This window comes from Vombatus ursinus, unplaced genomic scaffold, assembly GCF_900497805.2.
Source record: "Vombatus ursinus unplaced genomic scaffold, bare-nosed wombat genome assembly UNPS02014874.1, whole genome shotgun sequence".
NCBI lineage: Eukaryota > Metazoa > Chordata > Mammalia > Diprotodontia > Vombatidae > Vombatus > Vombatus ursinus.
The window spans coordinates 13930831-13943565 of NW_020954652.1; the positions used below are offsets into that span (position 1 = coordinate 13930831).

The 12735-nt window shown below is 36.5% G+C and overlaps 1 protein-coding gene across 1 annotated transcript in view; it reads right to left on the reverse strand.

Annotated features, from left to right (window-relative positions):
• The window catches only part of ACSS3 (acyl-CoA synthetase short chain family member 3), a 232852-nt gene that overhangs the window by 54223 nt on the left and 165894 nt on the right, over nt 1-12735 (reverse strand). The gene's annotated exons all lie outside the window — the stretch shown is intronic.

Here is a 12735-nt window from a genome sequence, read left to right on the forward strand (position 1 = left end):
AGCGAGAGATCTGACCACATCATTCACTTGCTTAAAAACCTCCAGTGGTTCCCTATTGCTACCAGGACAAAACACAAACATCTAATTCCGGTAATTAAAGCTCTCCAAGTCTAACACTAACCTACTTTTCCAATTTTATCTGACATGACTTCCCTTTAAGAACTGTACTTTCCTTGGCTGAACAAGTTGTTGTATATGATTGTGATGGAATAATATTTTGCTATAAGAAATGATGAGCAGGATGCTCTCAGAAAAACCTGGACTTACATGAACATGCAAAGTGAAATGAACAGAACCAGTGAACACTGTAGCCAGTGACAGCAATATTGCATGATGATCAATTGTGAATAACTTAGCTATTCTCAGAAATACAATGATCCAAGACAATTCTGAAAAATTTATGATGAAAAATGCTATCTCCAGAAAAACAATTAATGGAGTCTCAATGAAAATTCAAGCTTATCTTTTCTTTATTTTTCTCATTTTTTTTTGTCTGTTTTTTTCCCACCATTGACTTACATAGAAATATGTTTTGCATAATTATACATGTATAACCAATGTCAAATTGCTTGCCTTCTCAATGGAGGAAAAGTGGGAGGGAAGGGAAGGAGAGATTTTGAATATCAAAATTTGAAAAAAGAATGTTATAATGGTTTTCACATATAATTGGGAAAAAATTAAAATATTAAATTAAAAAAAAAGAATTATACAGCCCAAAGAAACTAGAGTAGGAAGCTATTCTGTGAACTCTGTCATCTATTTTCATGAAAACTATCTCCCATTCGTGGAACATATTCCTTCTTCATCTTCGTCTTTCAACATCCTTATCTTCCTTCAAGGCTCAGCTCAACTGTCATTTCTTTCAATTAGCTTTCCCTGGTGCCTTTTCTTTGTCCACAAATATCCCAGGAACATCTTTTGTCCCCATCACTCCCACGTATTACACTTACCTGTGTTCATTTGGTATCTTCACCTTTACTTGAATAGAATTTAAGCCCCTGATGTGCAGATTCCATTTCATCTGTGTCCTAAATTCTTTTCTGATCATTAGTCTTGTATTATTACTCTGTGTATACTTTATATTTAATACTATATTCTTCACTACTAGTGAGAGTACCTCTGATTAGTGAGAATAATGGTCACATTATTTGAATTCACACTCTGTACTTCCATTGGACTGGAGGGATGGGAGAATAAGCTTCTATGCAACATTTACTATGTGTCAGGTACCATGCTGAATAATTTTCAAATATCAATTATTATAGTTTATATGATTACAACTTCAAATAATGTGAATCCCAAAACATGTAACCCATTTTAGGGGATTCATTATTTGCACTAATCAACCCCTGGCTATAGTAATAATGGCTAGCATTTATATGGTGCTTTAAGGTTTGCAAAGTGCTTTACAAATATATCATTTTATCCTTATGAAAACCCAAGGAGTTAGGTGCTATTATTTCCATTTTACAGATGAGCAAACTGAGACCAAAAGACGTTAAATGACTTGTTCAGAGTCAGACAGCTAATAAAATCTCTGAGATGAGATCTGACCTCAGGTCTTCCTGATTCCAGATCCAATGCTCTATCCACCGTGCCAGGTGGCTATGTACCTGCTATGTCCTCTCCAGCAAAATGTAGTCTTCTGGAGTAAGAACTGTTTTGTTTTTGCCTTTGTTTCCCAAATACTTATGACCAGTGCATTGTTTATAGTACATTTGTAATAATTTTAATTGAATTACATAACTGAAAATGAGTTAAAACAAACTGTCAATCATGAAAGTTAGTATAAAAATTATATTCTTTAGCAGGGTTAATGATTCTAGACATTTCACTACCCTACCTAGGATGTCCCAGAATGTTCTAGTAGACAATGGTTAGTTCCTAGGTTCAAAGGTAACCAGAATTTCTCACATTGCTATCAATACTGCTGCCAGACATTTCCAAAGCTTTCGCTTGAGAACTCATTTGAGAAGGTTATGTCTGAAATGACATTTTATCCCCAGTGCCAACAAAGCCTGTTCCTTTTTTTGAAATTTTAATTATTTAAATTTCTTTTATACTTATATAATTTGGTAATTTTAATGATAATTTTTAAATTTTATTTTTTAATAGTTTTAGAATTTTTTTATTAATTTATTTTTTATTTATCAGCAATCACTTCCATATGCTTTTGAGTTTAAAATTTTTCTCCCCCTTCATCCCTACCACCCTCCTCAAGACAGTGCACAATCTGATATAGGCTATACATATACATTCCTATTAAGCAGGTTTTTCTGAAGTCAGCCTGTTCATCATTTCTTTTAGCACAATAGTATTTAATTACATTCATATACCACAACTTGCTCAACCATTCCCCAATTGAAGGGCATCCTCTCAGTTTCCAATTCTTTGCCACCACAAAAAGAGCTGCCATGAATATTTTTGTACAGGTGAGTCCTTTTCCTATTTGTATGATCTCTTTGGGATTTAGCCCTAGAAGTGCTATTGCTGGGTCAAAGGGTACGCACATTTTGATAGCCCTTTGGGCATAGTTCCAAATTGTTCTCCAAAATGATTGGATCATTTCACAACTCCTCCAACAATGCATCAGTGTTCCAATTTTCCCACATCTTCTCCAACATTTATCATTTTCTTGTTTTGTCATCTTGGCCAATCTGATTGGTGTGATGTGGTATCTCAGAGTCATTTTGATTTCCATTTCTCTAATCAATAGTGATTTAGAGCATTTTTTCATATGACTATAGATGGCTTTAATTTCTTCATCTGAGAACTGCCTGTTCATATCCAAAGACTGTTCCTAAGAGAGTTTGAAAAGTATCAACCACAGGCACCTGCGGTCCCCTAATATGTACCCAAGTGACTGCAGACTAGGTGGCACAGTCTGCCTTTAGCACCAATGCTTCTTTTTAATCCCAGAATCTAAAGAAATACATTTTGTTGGGACATTTGGAGCACCCTCCAAAAGACATCAGCTCTTCCTACTGAGTATTCCTGAACTATACACTATTATGTAATAGGGATTGAAATCAAGGCAGACAGATTTCCATCAAATGGTAGAAGAAAACTCTAATTTAACAAAATGTCAGCAAAGATGGCATAAAAAAGATAAAACAACTCAATATACTGGTCCAATACTCAAACCAGGTAAGGAACTTGCAGGGTCAGACTATGGAGGCAGTGATCAGACTTTGCCCTATATAGCTCTCTTTGGGTATACAGAAAGCGTGAACATTCCTCAACTGGACCTGTCCCTGTGATCCTGAAATAACATAACACACAATATCCTAGAAAGTAGCAGCAGGAAAGCCAATATTCTTTCCAGAAGTGTGCAGACTTCAGCCTTAACATCAAGTCTGAAGTCAGGAAATGGACTAAAAGAATGGGAGAACAAACAAGAAATTCCACTGTAAAAAGCTATTTATGCCGACAGGAACACTCAAGACACAAACCCAGAAAAAATTATCCTAGAATATCTACAAGCAAAACCTCAAAGAAAAACCCAGCTTGGGCACAAATTCAACTTAAATTCCTGGAAGAGACGAAACAAACAAAAAAAAAATGAAATGAAAGTGCTAGAGGGAAAAGGGGCAAAAAGAAATGAGAGTTACACGAGAAAGAATTGTAAAGGGAATCAACAGCTTGGCATAAGATGTACAAAACCCTCCCCAAGCAACAAACTGTCTAAAAATTGGATGTGACCAAATAGAAGATAATGACTTCAAGAAATACTGGAAGGAGGAGGAGGAGGAGGAAGAAGAAAAAGAGGAGGAGAAAGGGGAGTGGGAAGAGGGAGAGGAGGAAGAGAAAAGGGAGGGGGAGAGGGAGGAGAAGAAGAAGAAAACAAATGACGCGGAAAACAAATCACAGAGAGCTCATTTAAGAACCATTGCATTACCTGAAAGCCATGACCAAAAATATAGCTTAGACAATAAATTTCAATAAATCATAAAAGAAAACTGCCCGTATCTCTTAGAACTAGAAGACAAAGTGGAAATAGAAAGTTAATCAACTTTAGAGTAATGAAAGAAATCATATGACTACCCAAGGTTAAATAGTATTACAGAAAATTACTATGTTGAACAGAAAGAGTATGGTGCATGGAAAAAGAGCTCATCTCAAAACCAAGATGAACCAAGTTGAAACCCTACCTGAGGCTGTGTGACTCTGGACAAGTCATTTATAATCTTTCAATGTTCTTGGCAAAGCTCTAAGATTATGCAATCAGTTGCTGACCTGCATTAATAGATGGAATTTCCTCATCTGAGAGTTCCATACCAAGGAATCACAACATCCAGTCTCTTTTCTTAATTAAACACCCAGGATTAAGTGCCATCTACAAATACAGAAGTTATGATTTTTATTTTGTTTTGTTTTATCTTATAGTAATTCCTATTGCCTCAATAAAATGAAACATGAACTATTTCCATTTTTACTTTGTATCCCTGGTACATGACCTGGAGCACACAGTAGGTACTTAATAAAACTTGTTGATTGGTTGATTAATATTGTTTTCTATGAGAGTGACAGTTATCTGATCAAAGTAACTGCAAAATGTTATGCTGGGAAGGAAAGAGGTCCATTTAACTCTAAGGTATTTTCCAAATCTATGCTCTAAAAAAAGAAAGACTCATTTTCACTTACTGATTTCTTTTTATAAGAAATGTGGCTTCTTCATTAATAAAAAAACTTTCTAGAGTGGTCAGAAATATTTGAAAACCATTCCTAGACTCTGCCCTGTTAAAATAGGTTTTCTCTTCTGAAGCAGAATTTCACTAATTCACTTCTGGTAATTCCCCTCTTAGTGGTAAGGAAGATAATGTAGCAATAACTTTTTTTCAGTGTGATGGCTATTTAATAAAATGAAGATTCATTGGACCTTTTGTGCATAAGATTTTAACCAATTAATGACATATAGAGGAACAGTTCAGTCCCCTTAATTACTTTTCCCTTGTTAAGCTGTGTTTTAAAGAAAAATGACACTACAACCTCATTTTATCACCCAGGGCTACAGATGCTTACTTTCAAGCTGTGTTTTCTAAGTGGGTAGAAACTAAAGGGAAGAAATAAAATCAGTTAATGGATCAGATATTTTCCAACTCTCTCTTCTAGGGCATTGCACAACTGAAGAAGCTGAATGAATGACCATATTTCAGCCTTTGTACACATGTGTGGCGACAAAGAGATATAACCCATCTCAGTAAAATTAGCCAATAAGACTCTCTTAAGGAAGGATTTGAAAGTTAACACTGATGCTATCATAAGCCAGATCAGGGCTGTCCTAGTACAGAACAACTACATCTCTTTATTAAAATTCTTCTATGAAATGATCAGCTCTCAGCTTTCTCACATATTATCTTCTCAGTCTTGAGCCATGAGTACAATAAAGCAGTAACCCAAGAACATGATTATTAATGAAATAAAAGCTGTTGTTAGTCACAAGAAATCTATCCCCGAGATTGCAAATTACTATTGGGTTATAAAAACAACCTGGTTTTATAAACACAAATCAACTAGAATGTTTTCTTAAACTCCAAGTCACATAGCTTAATCAATTTTTATTTGCACATTTTAGTTATGAAGTAGGTTCTGCTGATTGTTACAAATTATACATGGCATTTAGTTTTTAAATACTTCATTTATACTCTCATTCATGTGCACACACACACATAGATGCAAATGGACAGAATCTGAGATTTCACTGGTACATGGAACTATCATGGGGCCAGATCTCCTTCCACCCATGCAAGACGTCACCACCCTCTTTGTCACCTGGAGACTTAGAGAGCTGTCCAGAGTACGAAGCATTTTAGTGACTTGTCCAGGGTCATAAGCAGCACTGTGATGGGAAATGGTTAACAACTGGCTTTCCAAAATAAAAAATAAAAAAAAGACTCTTAACACATTTAAAAAATTTAATCTGAATTATTAATATTTTCTCCATCACTTTCTTACATTTAGAAATCAACAAAATATCTCAAGTCTTGATTTTCAGCATTTACTGATTTCTGAGGTGTCAATGCTCACAGTGAAAATTTAAAAATAGGCTCTTGAAAGTAGATACAACCTGGTTACAGTGCAGCCCTGGGCAGACAGACAGATAGTATACAAAGGAAACCTGAGCCCAAACTTTTTAGGTCAGCTCTCTAGGACTATGCAATACTGTCTCACATATGCATATATGAAGAGAACATATTATATGTGTGTGTGTGTGTGTGTGTATATATATATACACACATACATATATACACATACACAAGTATATATGTATATACACACATGTGTCTATGTAGGCATTCATGCACATAAACACATGCATATGCACATATAATCTACATACATGTATATGTATGATATAGGAATATATCTTATATATGAATATTCTTATATATGGACTATATATTCATGTATAAATGCATAATTATAAAGATGGTGATATCCTGCATTGGTGGAAGGAATTTCATCACCACAAGAGTTCCATATACCAGTGTAATCTCAGGTTCTGTCCCATTGCCTGTGGGTACATGGGGCATATGTATATGGATATGTCTACATGTATATATACATGTGTATACACATATGCAAGTGCATATGCACATATTTATGTATCTACACATGCATACTTGTATACATACACACATATATTATGTCACTGGTCATTGAATGCCAAGGAATTCCCTCTGCCAATGCAAATCAGTACCTGTTCTATGAGGCCTAATCTTAGAATTTGTTTCAAGGATATCGATTGTTTTTAAGGATATTTAAATGACTTTCTCAGGCTCACACAATAAACATGTAGTGCAGATAGTGAATCCAGGTTTTCCTGATTCTGAGCAGTTCTGTATTCATGACACCCTGCTGCCATTATGTACACACATACACACCATAAAACAAAACAAAAAAAAAATGGGTTTTAAAAAATGTGTATATGTGTGTATGTATGTATATGTATATATTTCATTGGTATAGGACTTTCCTCTTGGGTAAGCAAAGTCCTTCTTCCAATACAAACCTGCTACCATTCAAGTCAACAGGAACTTACTGAGCACCCACTAAGTGGCCACAGACACAAATAAAAGTAAAAACAGTCTCTGCCCATGGGGGGCTCACACTAATGGGGGAGACAACAGGCAAATAAGTAGGCACATACAAGATTCATACAAGGTAAATTGGAAACACCTTCAGAGGGAGATTAATCAAGGAAAAACTTTTTTTCTCCTTCAAAAGTTCAGTTATACATGTGAGCACAGCGGCTCAAACATTTGACAGAACTCCAAATGTCAAAAAACAGGACAGAGTAGGAAAAGCATAAGTCTTTGTTAGGGAAAAAACCACTATGTCTCCCACAGTAATGAGAACCTATTCAAACCTGATTAACGCACCACTGCACTGACAAAGCATAGCTATTAATTCTCTCTGAACAACACATTAAAGAAATATTGCAAAATCACATGAAATTCAGCACCCACTGGGGACCTCGTAGGCTTGTTTCTCAAGCTTCAATAAGTCCTTTTGGAAGCCTTCATGCATTAACTGCTTACATCTGTACATGCTATTATATCTAGAGACATGGGAGAAAGTAATTTTATTTATGAATCCACATTTTACCTTTGACAAACTTTATTATAGATCCAATCTGAAAGGAACACCACAGTCCTTCTGAGAACAGCAGCTGGAGCTGGGGTCACACTTTTTCCCTTCACTCAGTTTAAAGAGAAGTTATTAAAAGGTAGGGCAGCTAGGTGGCGTAGCGGACAGAGTGCAGGGCCTGTAGTCAAGAAGACCCGAGTTCAAATACAGTCTCAGACACTTACTAGCTGTGTGACTCTGGGCCAGTCACTTAACCCTGCTTGCCTCAGTTTCCTCATCTGCAAAATGAACTGGAGAAGGAAATGGCAAACCACTCCAGTATCTTTGCCAAGAAAAGCCCAAATGGGGTCACGAAGAGTCAGACACGATTGAACAACAACATCAAAGGGTAAGAGAGAGACAATTTTCACTTGTCTCATATCCAGGAAGATCCAACTTCTCTGTATAAAAAGGAGATACTTTCAGAAATGCATTCTGTTTCAGTGGTCTCAATCCTTAGTCTGTGGTTATGCATAGAAATCATTTTAAAATTGGAACTTCTGTCTGCCCCAAGTCCAACATAACTCTGCCCATTGGCATTTACAAGTAAGCAGATTTCAAATGCTCAAGGATTCCATTTGTTATCTGCAAATAAAACTAGACTGCTAATAGGGTGGCTTCGATCTGATGGCCATAGAAAGCTTACGACAATAAAAGGGTAATGAGGAAAGGAAAAAGACCATCGTTTGTGCGTGAGTAGAATAAAACTGAATGACAAGGAGAAGGTCACAGGATGTGATCTAGAGCTGAAAGGAATCCATGCACAAGGCCAACTTGTCCAGTTCTATTGTACAGATTAGGAAATGGAGGACTGGACAGATTAAATGACTTGAATTAAATCATATACATACTAAGTGTGAGAGAAGAGATTTGAACCCAGGTTCCCCAACTCCAGAGTCAGTATTTTTCCCATTGTAGCATGCTTCTGCTTATAGCTACCCAATTGCATTGTGGTTTCTATGTTCTCCGCCAAGAAGAATAATCTTTGGTTAGGACAGGAAAGAAGAAAAACACTAATAGGGAATTAAAACCCAAGATCTCAAGAGAATGTGTAGTAGTTACCTTTGATAAGTTTAAATCACCTGTCTAGATAAACTACATCCCAGGGTATTGAATGAATTAGCAGATGTGATTAAGAAGCCACTGTCAATGACCTTAGAGACTCTTGGAGAAATGGAGAGGTGAATTGGAGAATAAAGGTCAAATAGTATGATTTTATTTTTTTCAGTGAAAGAGATTATATTCTGAAAACTATAAGGCCAATGAATTTGACTTCAATTCCTGGGGAGAGGGAGGGGGGAACTAGAAGATATTACACCAATGGTTAGTAAAATATCTAGAAGAGAGGAAGGAGAAAGAAAGGAGGAAAATGGAGGAAGTAGAAGAGAGAGAGAAGAAAAAAGAAAACCCAAAGAACTGTGATTAATAGTTTGATATCATATTGGAAGGGGGTCTCAAGTAAAACACCTGGGAATCTGTGTTTGATTTTGTGCTATTTCCAGCTGTTACTGCTAGCATCATCTGCTGCTCATATAAAGCTGAGACAGATTGCCAACACACTGGATGGCAAAGACAGAATTCTAAAACATCTGGACAGAAATCAATTAGGCCAAATCAAATATGATGAAATGCAATGATAAATATGCTTTACCTTAAGATAAAAAAATAATAATACTTCAAACGTACAAGACTGGGAAGAACTTTCCAGGCAAATATCTGGCACTTCAAGTTCAATGAGTCAGCCATGTGAAAGAGAATCCAAAAATACTAATTCAGAATCAGATGTCCAAGACATAACAGTCCCTCATTATTCTTCCCAAGTCAGACTGCACCTGGACCATGGTGTTGAGTCTTGGGTATTATGTTTTAAGAGGGAAAAAGACAGAATGCAGAGTTCAAAAGAAAGTAAACAGAATGGTTAAAGACTTCAAGCTAAAGCTATGGGAAAATTAGTTGAAGAAATAGGGATGTTTAGCCTAAAAAAGAGAAAATTTTTGTGAGCTATGAGAGCTGTCTTCAAGAAGCTAATGGTCTGTTATGCAGAAATGTGGATAGATATGTTCCATTTGGGACAGCTAGGTGGTACAGTGGATAGAGAATCCAGCCAGGAGTTAAGAAGATTCATTTTCCTGAGTTCAAATCTGGCTTCAGACAGTTACTAGCTGTGTGACTCTGGGCAAGTCACTTAACCCTGTCTGCCTCTGTTTCCTCATTTGTCAAATAAGCTGGAGAAGGAAATGGCAAATCATGCCAGTATGACTGCCAAGAAAACCCTAACTGGAGTAATGAAGAGTTGGACACAACTGGAAATGACAACAACAAAAAAGTTCCATTTGACTTCAGAAAGCAGACTGAGAGCAATGGGTTTAAAAACGCAATTATGAATTAATGCAAGGAAAACTTCCTACCAATCAATGCTACCCAAAAGTGGAATGGATTCCCTGGGGAAATAGTGGATGCCTCTTCATTGGACATTTTAAAGCAATGACTGGATGGCCATTTTTGGAAGATGTTAAAAAAAAAAGGTTTCCTGTTCAGGTATGGGGTGGATTAAATGGCCTCTGAAATGCCTGTCCACTCTGTGACTCTGAAATTCATCCTCTCCAAAATACACTTTCTCTCCCTCCAACCATTCAACATATTAACATCCAGGAACTTAGAAACAACCTTCTGCTAAGGAACTAAATCCAGAGAACGTGGGGAAAGCAAAGTGCTTCTTGGAACCGACAAGATCAAACTTTGAACATTTCTTTTGGGAATTAACTTCTGGTTTACTTTTGTTAAACACACTTGATTTTGACAATGAAACTAACTAATGGAAAAATCACCAGCTAGTTAATAATATGAGTTTGTATTCAAAACCCAAGTCTCTAAGGATCTATGATGCAAAATGGGTGACATAAAAGTAACCACGTCTGAGCTTCCTTTTAATTGTTGAAACAATGAAGAGGGAAGATGGTTCCTATAGCTTGAGTTCCTTCTAATGTAACAAAAGCCTTCACACAAAGATATTCCTGGATACCAAGACAAGAAAAATAACTTTTTCATAATAAACCTAAGTGGATCAGGGCATGTGCCTATGAATACATTCATATACCATTAATGAGTTCTTAAAATAAGGATAGAAAAACTATGAATGCTATTTACAATCTGTCAAGTTTCTCTGGGGAAAAAAAGTGTTTTTTAAGGCTATCTTACTAGGAAACTAGGCCACTGCTCCTGAAGAAGGTAAATATTTCTGAAAATTTTGGGTAATGAGACAACCTCCAAAGTAATTAGGAACTGATTGATGTAACTATTTAGATCATCAGGTTAATGATAATAATTCACCTTGATATAGGACAGCTAGGTGGTAGATAGAGTGCCAGGCCTGGCATCAGGAAGACTCATCTTTCAGAGTTCTAATCTGGCCTTAGACTAGCTGTGTGATCTTGGGCAAGTCACTTAATCCTGTCTGCCTCACTTTCCTCATCTGTAAAATGAGCTAGAGAAGAAAATGGCAAACTGTTCCAGTATCTTCACCAAGAAAACCCCAAATGGGGTCTTGAATAGCTGTACACAACAAACACCCTGATATAACATGTTAAGGTCTGTTGTAAAACAGTTTTTACACAACCACCGTATCAGGCAGGTAATACAAGCATTACTATTCCCATTTTGCAGAAAAGGAAATTAAAACTCCAACAAACTAAGTGATCCATCCATCATCACAGAATTGGTGAGTACTGGCTATGTACAAATTTCCAGACTCCAAATCCAGCATTCTTTCACTAAACCATACTGACTCTCAAACCAAAGTACGAATTATTAAATGAGTGAGAAGCCCAGAGAGAGCAAGCCAATAGTCAAATAAGAAGTACTTAATCATATACCAGAAACAAGCCAAACTGCCAAAGGGGCCAGTACTGTGAAAAGAGCGATAACTCTGGAGTGAGAGGTCCTGGGTCCAAATCCTGACTGTGACTTTGGGCAAGTCATTGAACATCTATGGGCCGCAGTCTTCTTTTCTGTAAAATGAGGAAGCTGGACTAAATGGTCTCTGAGTTTCCTTCCAGCTCAAAATTGATGATTCTATGACCCTAGCTTATGATATATTTAGGAACAGTGGATCTGCATCCCCTAATAAAGTCCTACTTAGAAACACTAGGTTACACAAATTTAGAGAAGGAAAGAACCCTCACAGATTATCTATCTCACCCCTTCTTTTCACAGGATACTGAGGTTCAGAAAACTTGATGTAACTTATTTGAGGTCACAAAGAAAGTCCTTTGACTAGAAATCAGTGCTAGAGCTCTACCCCAGCTGCCTCTTGATTAATAGCTATGGTTCAGAAGTACGGCTCTGGGTTCTCAAGGTCAAGCTAGGAGAATGAACACCAGTTCTCCCTGATCCTACCAAATAGGATAGGCCTCACATACGGGCTCTGAGACAGAACTGTTAGCTGAACCAGTCCTTGAATAAGCCAAGTCAGAATGGCTCACCACCAAAATGGTGGCCACATTATTTCAGTCATAGCAAGGCATAAAAATGAACGATTATTTACACGAACTGATACAAAGTGAAATGAGCAGAACCAGGAAAACATTGTAACACAGTAACAGCAACATTGTGCAGTTGGGTTCAACTATGAATGACTTAGCTCTTCTCAGCAATATAAAGATCCAAGATAATTCCAAAGGACTCGTGGCAGAAGATGCTATCCACATCCAGAGAAAGAATTAATGGAGTCTGAATGTAGATCAACGCACACTATTTTCACTTTCTTTAATGTTTTTGTGTTTTTTTTTCATGTGATCTGTTTCTTCTTTCGCAACATAACTGTTACAGAAATACATTTTATGTGATTGAATGTATATTACCTACATCAAATTGCTTAATCTCATAGGAAGGGGTAGGGGAGAGAGGAAGGAAGAAAACTTGGAATTCAAAAAAAAAATTTAAATGAATGTTAAAAATTGTCTTTATATGTAATTAGAAAAAAATACTATTAAATAATTGTTTGAAAAAAGAATCTAAAAAGGAATAGAAGATGATCTTAAATTTTCAGGTCTAGGGAATCAGGAGCCTAGAAATAAAATGGGCAGAAGCAGGGAAGTTGATTAACAA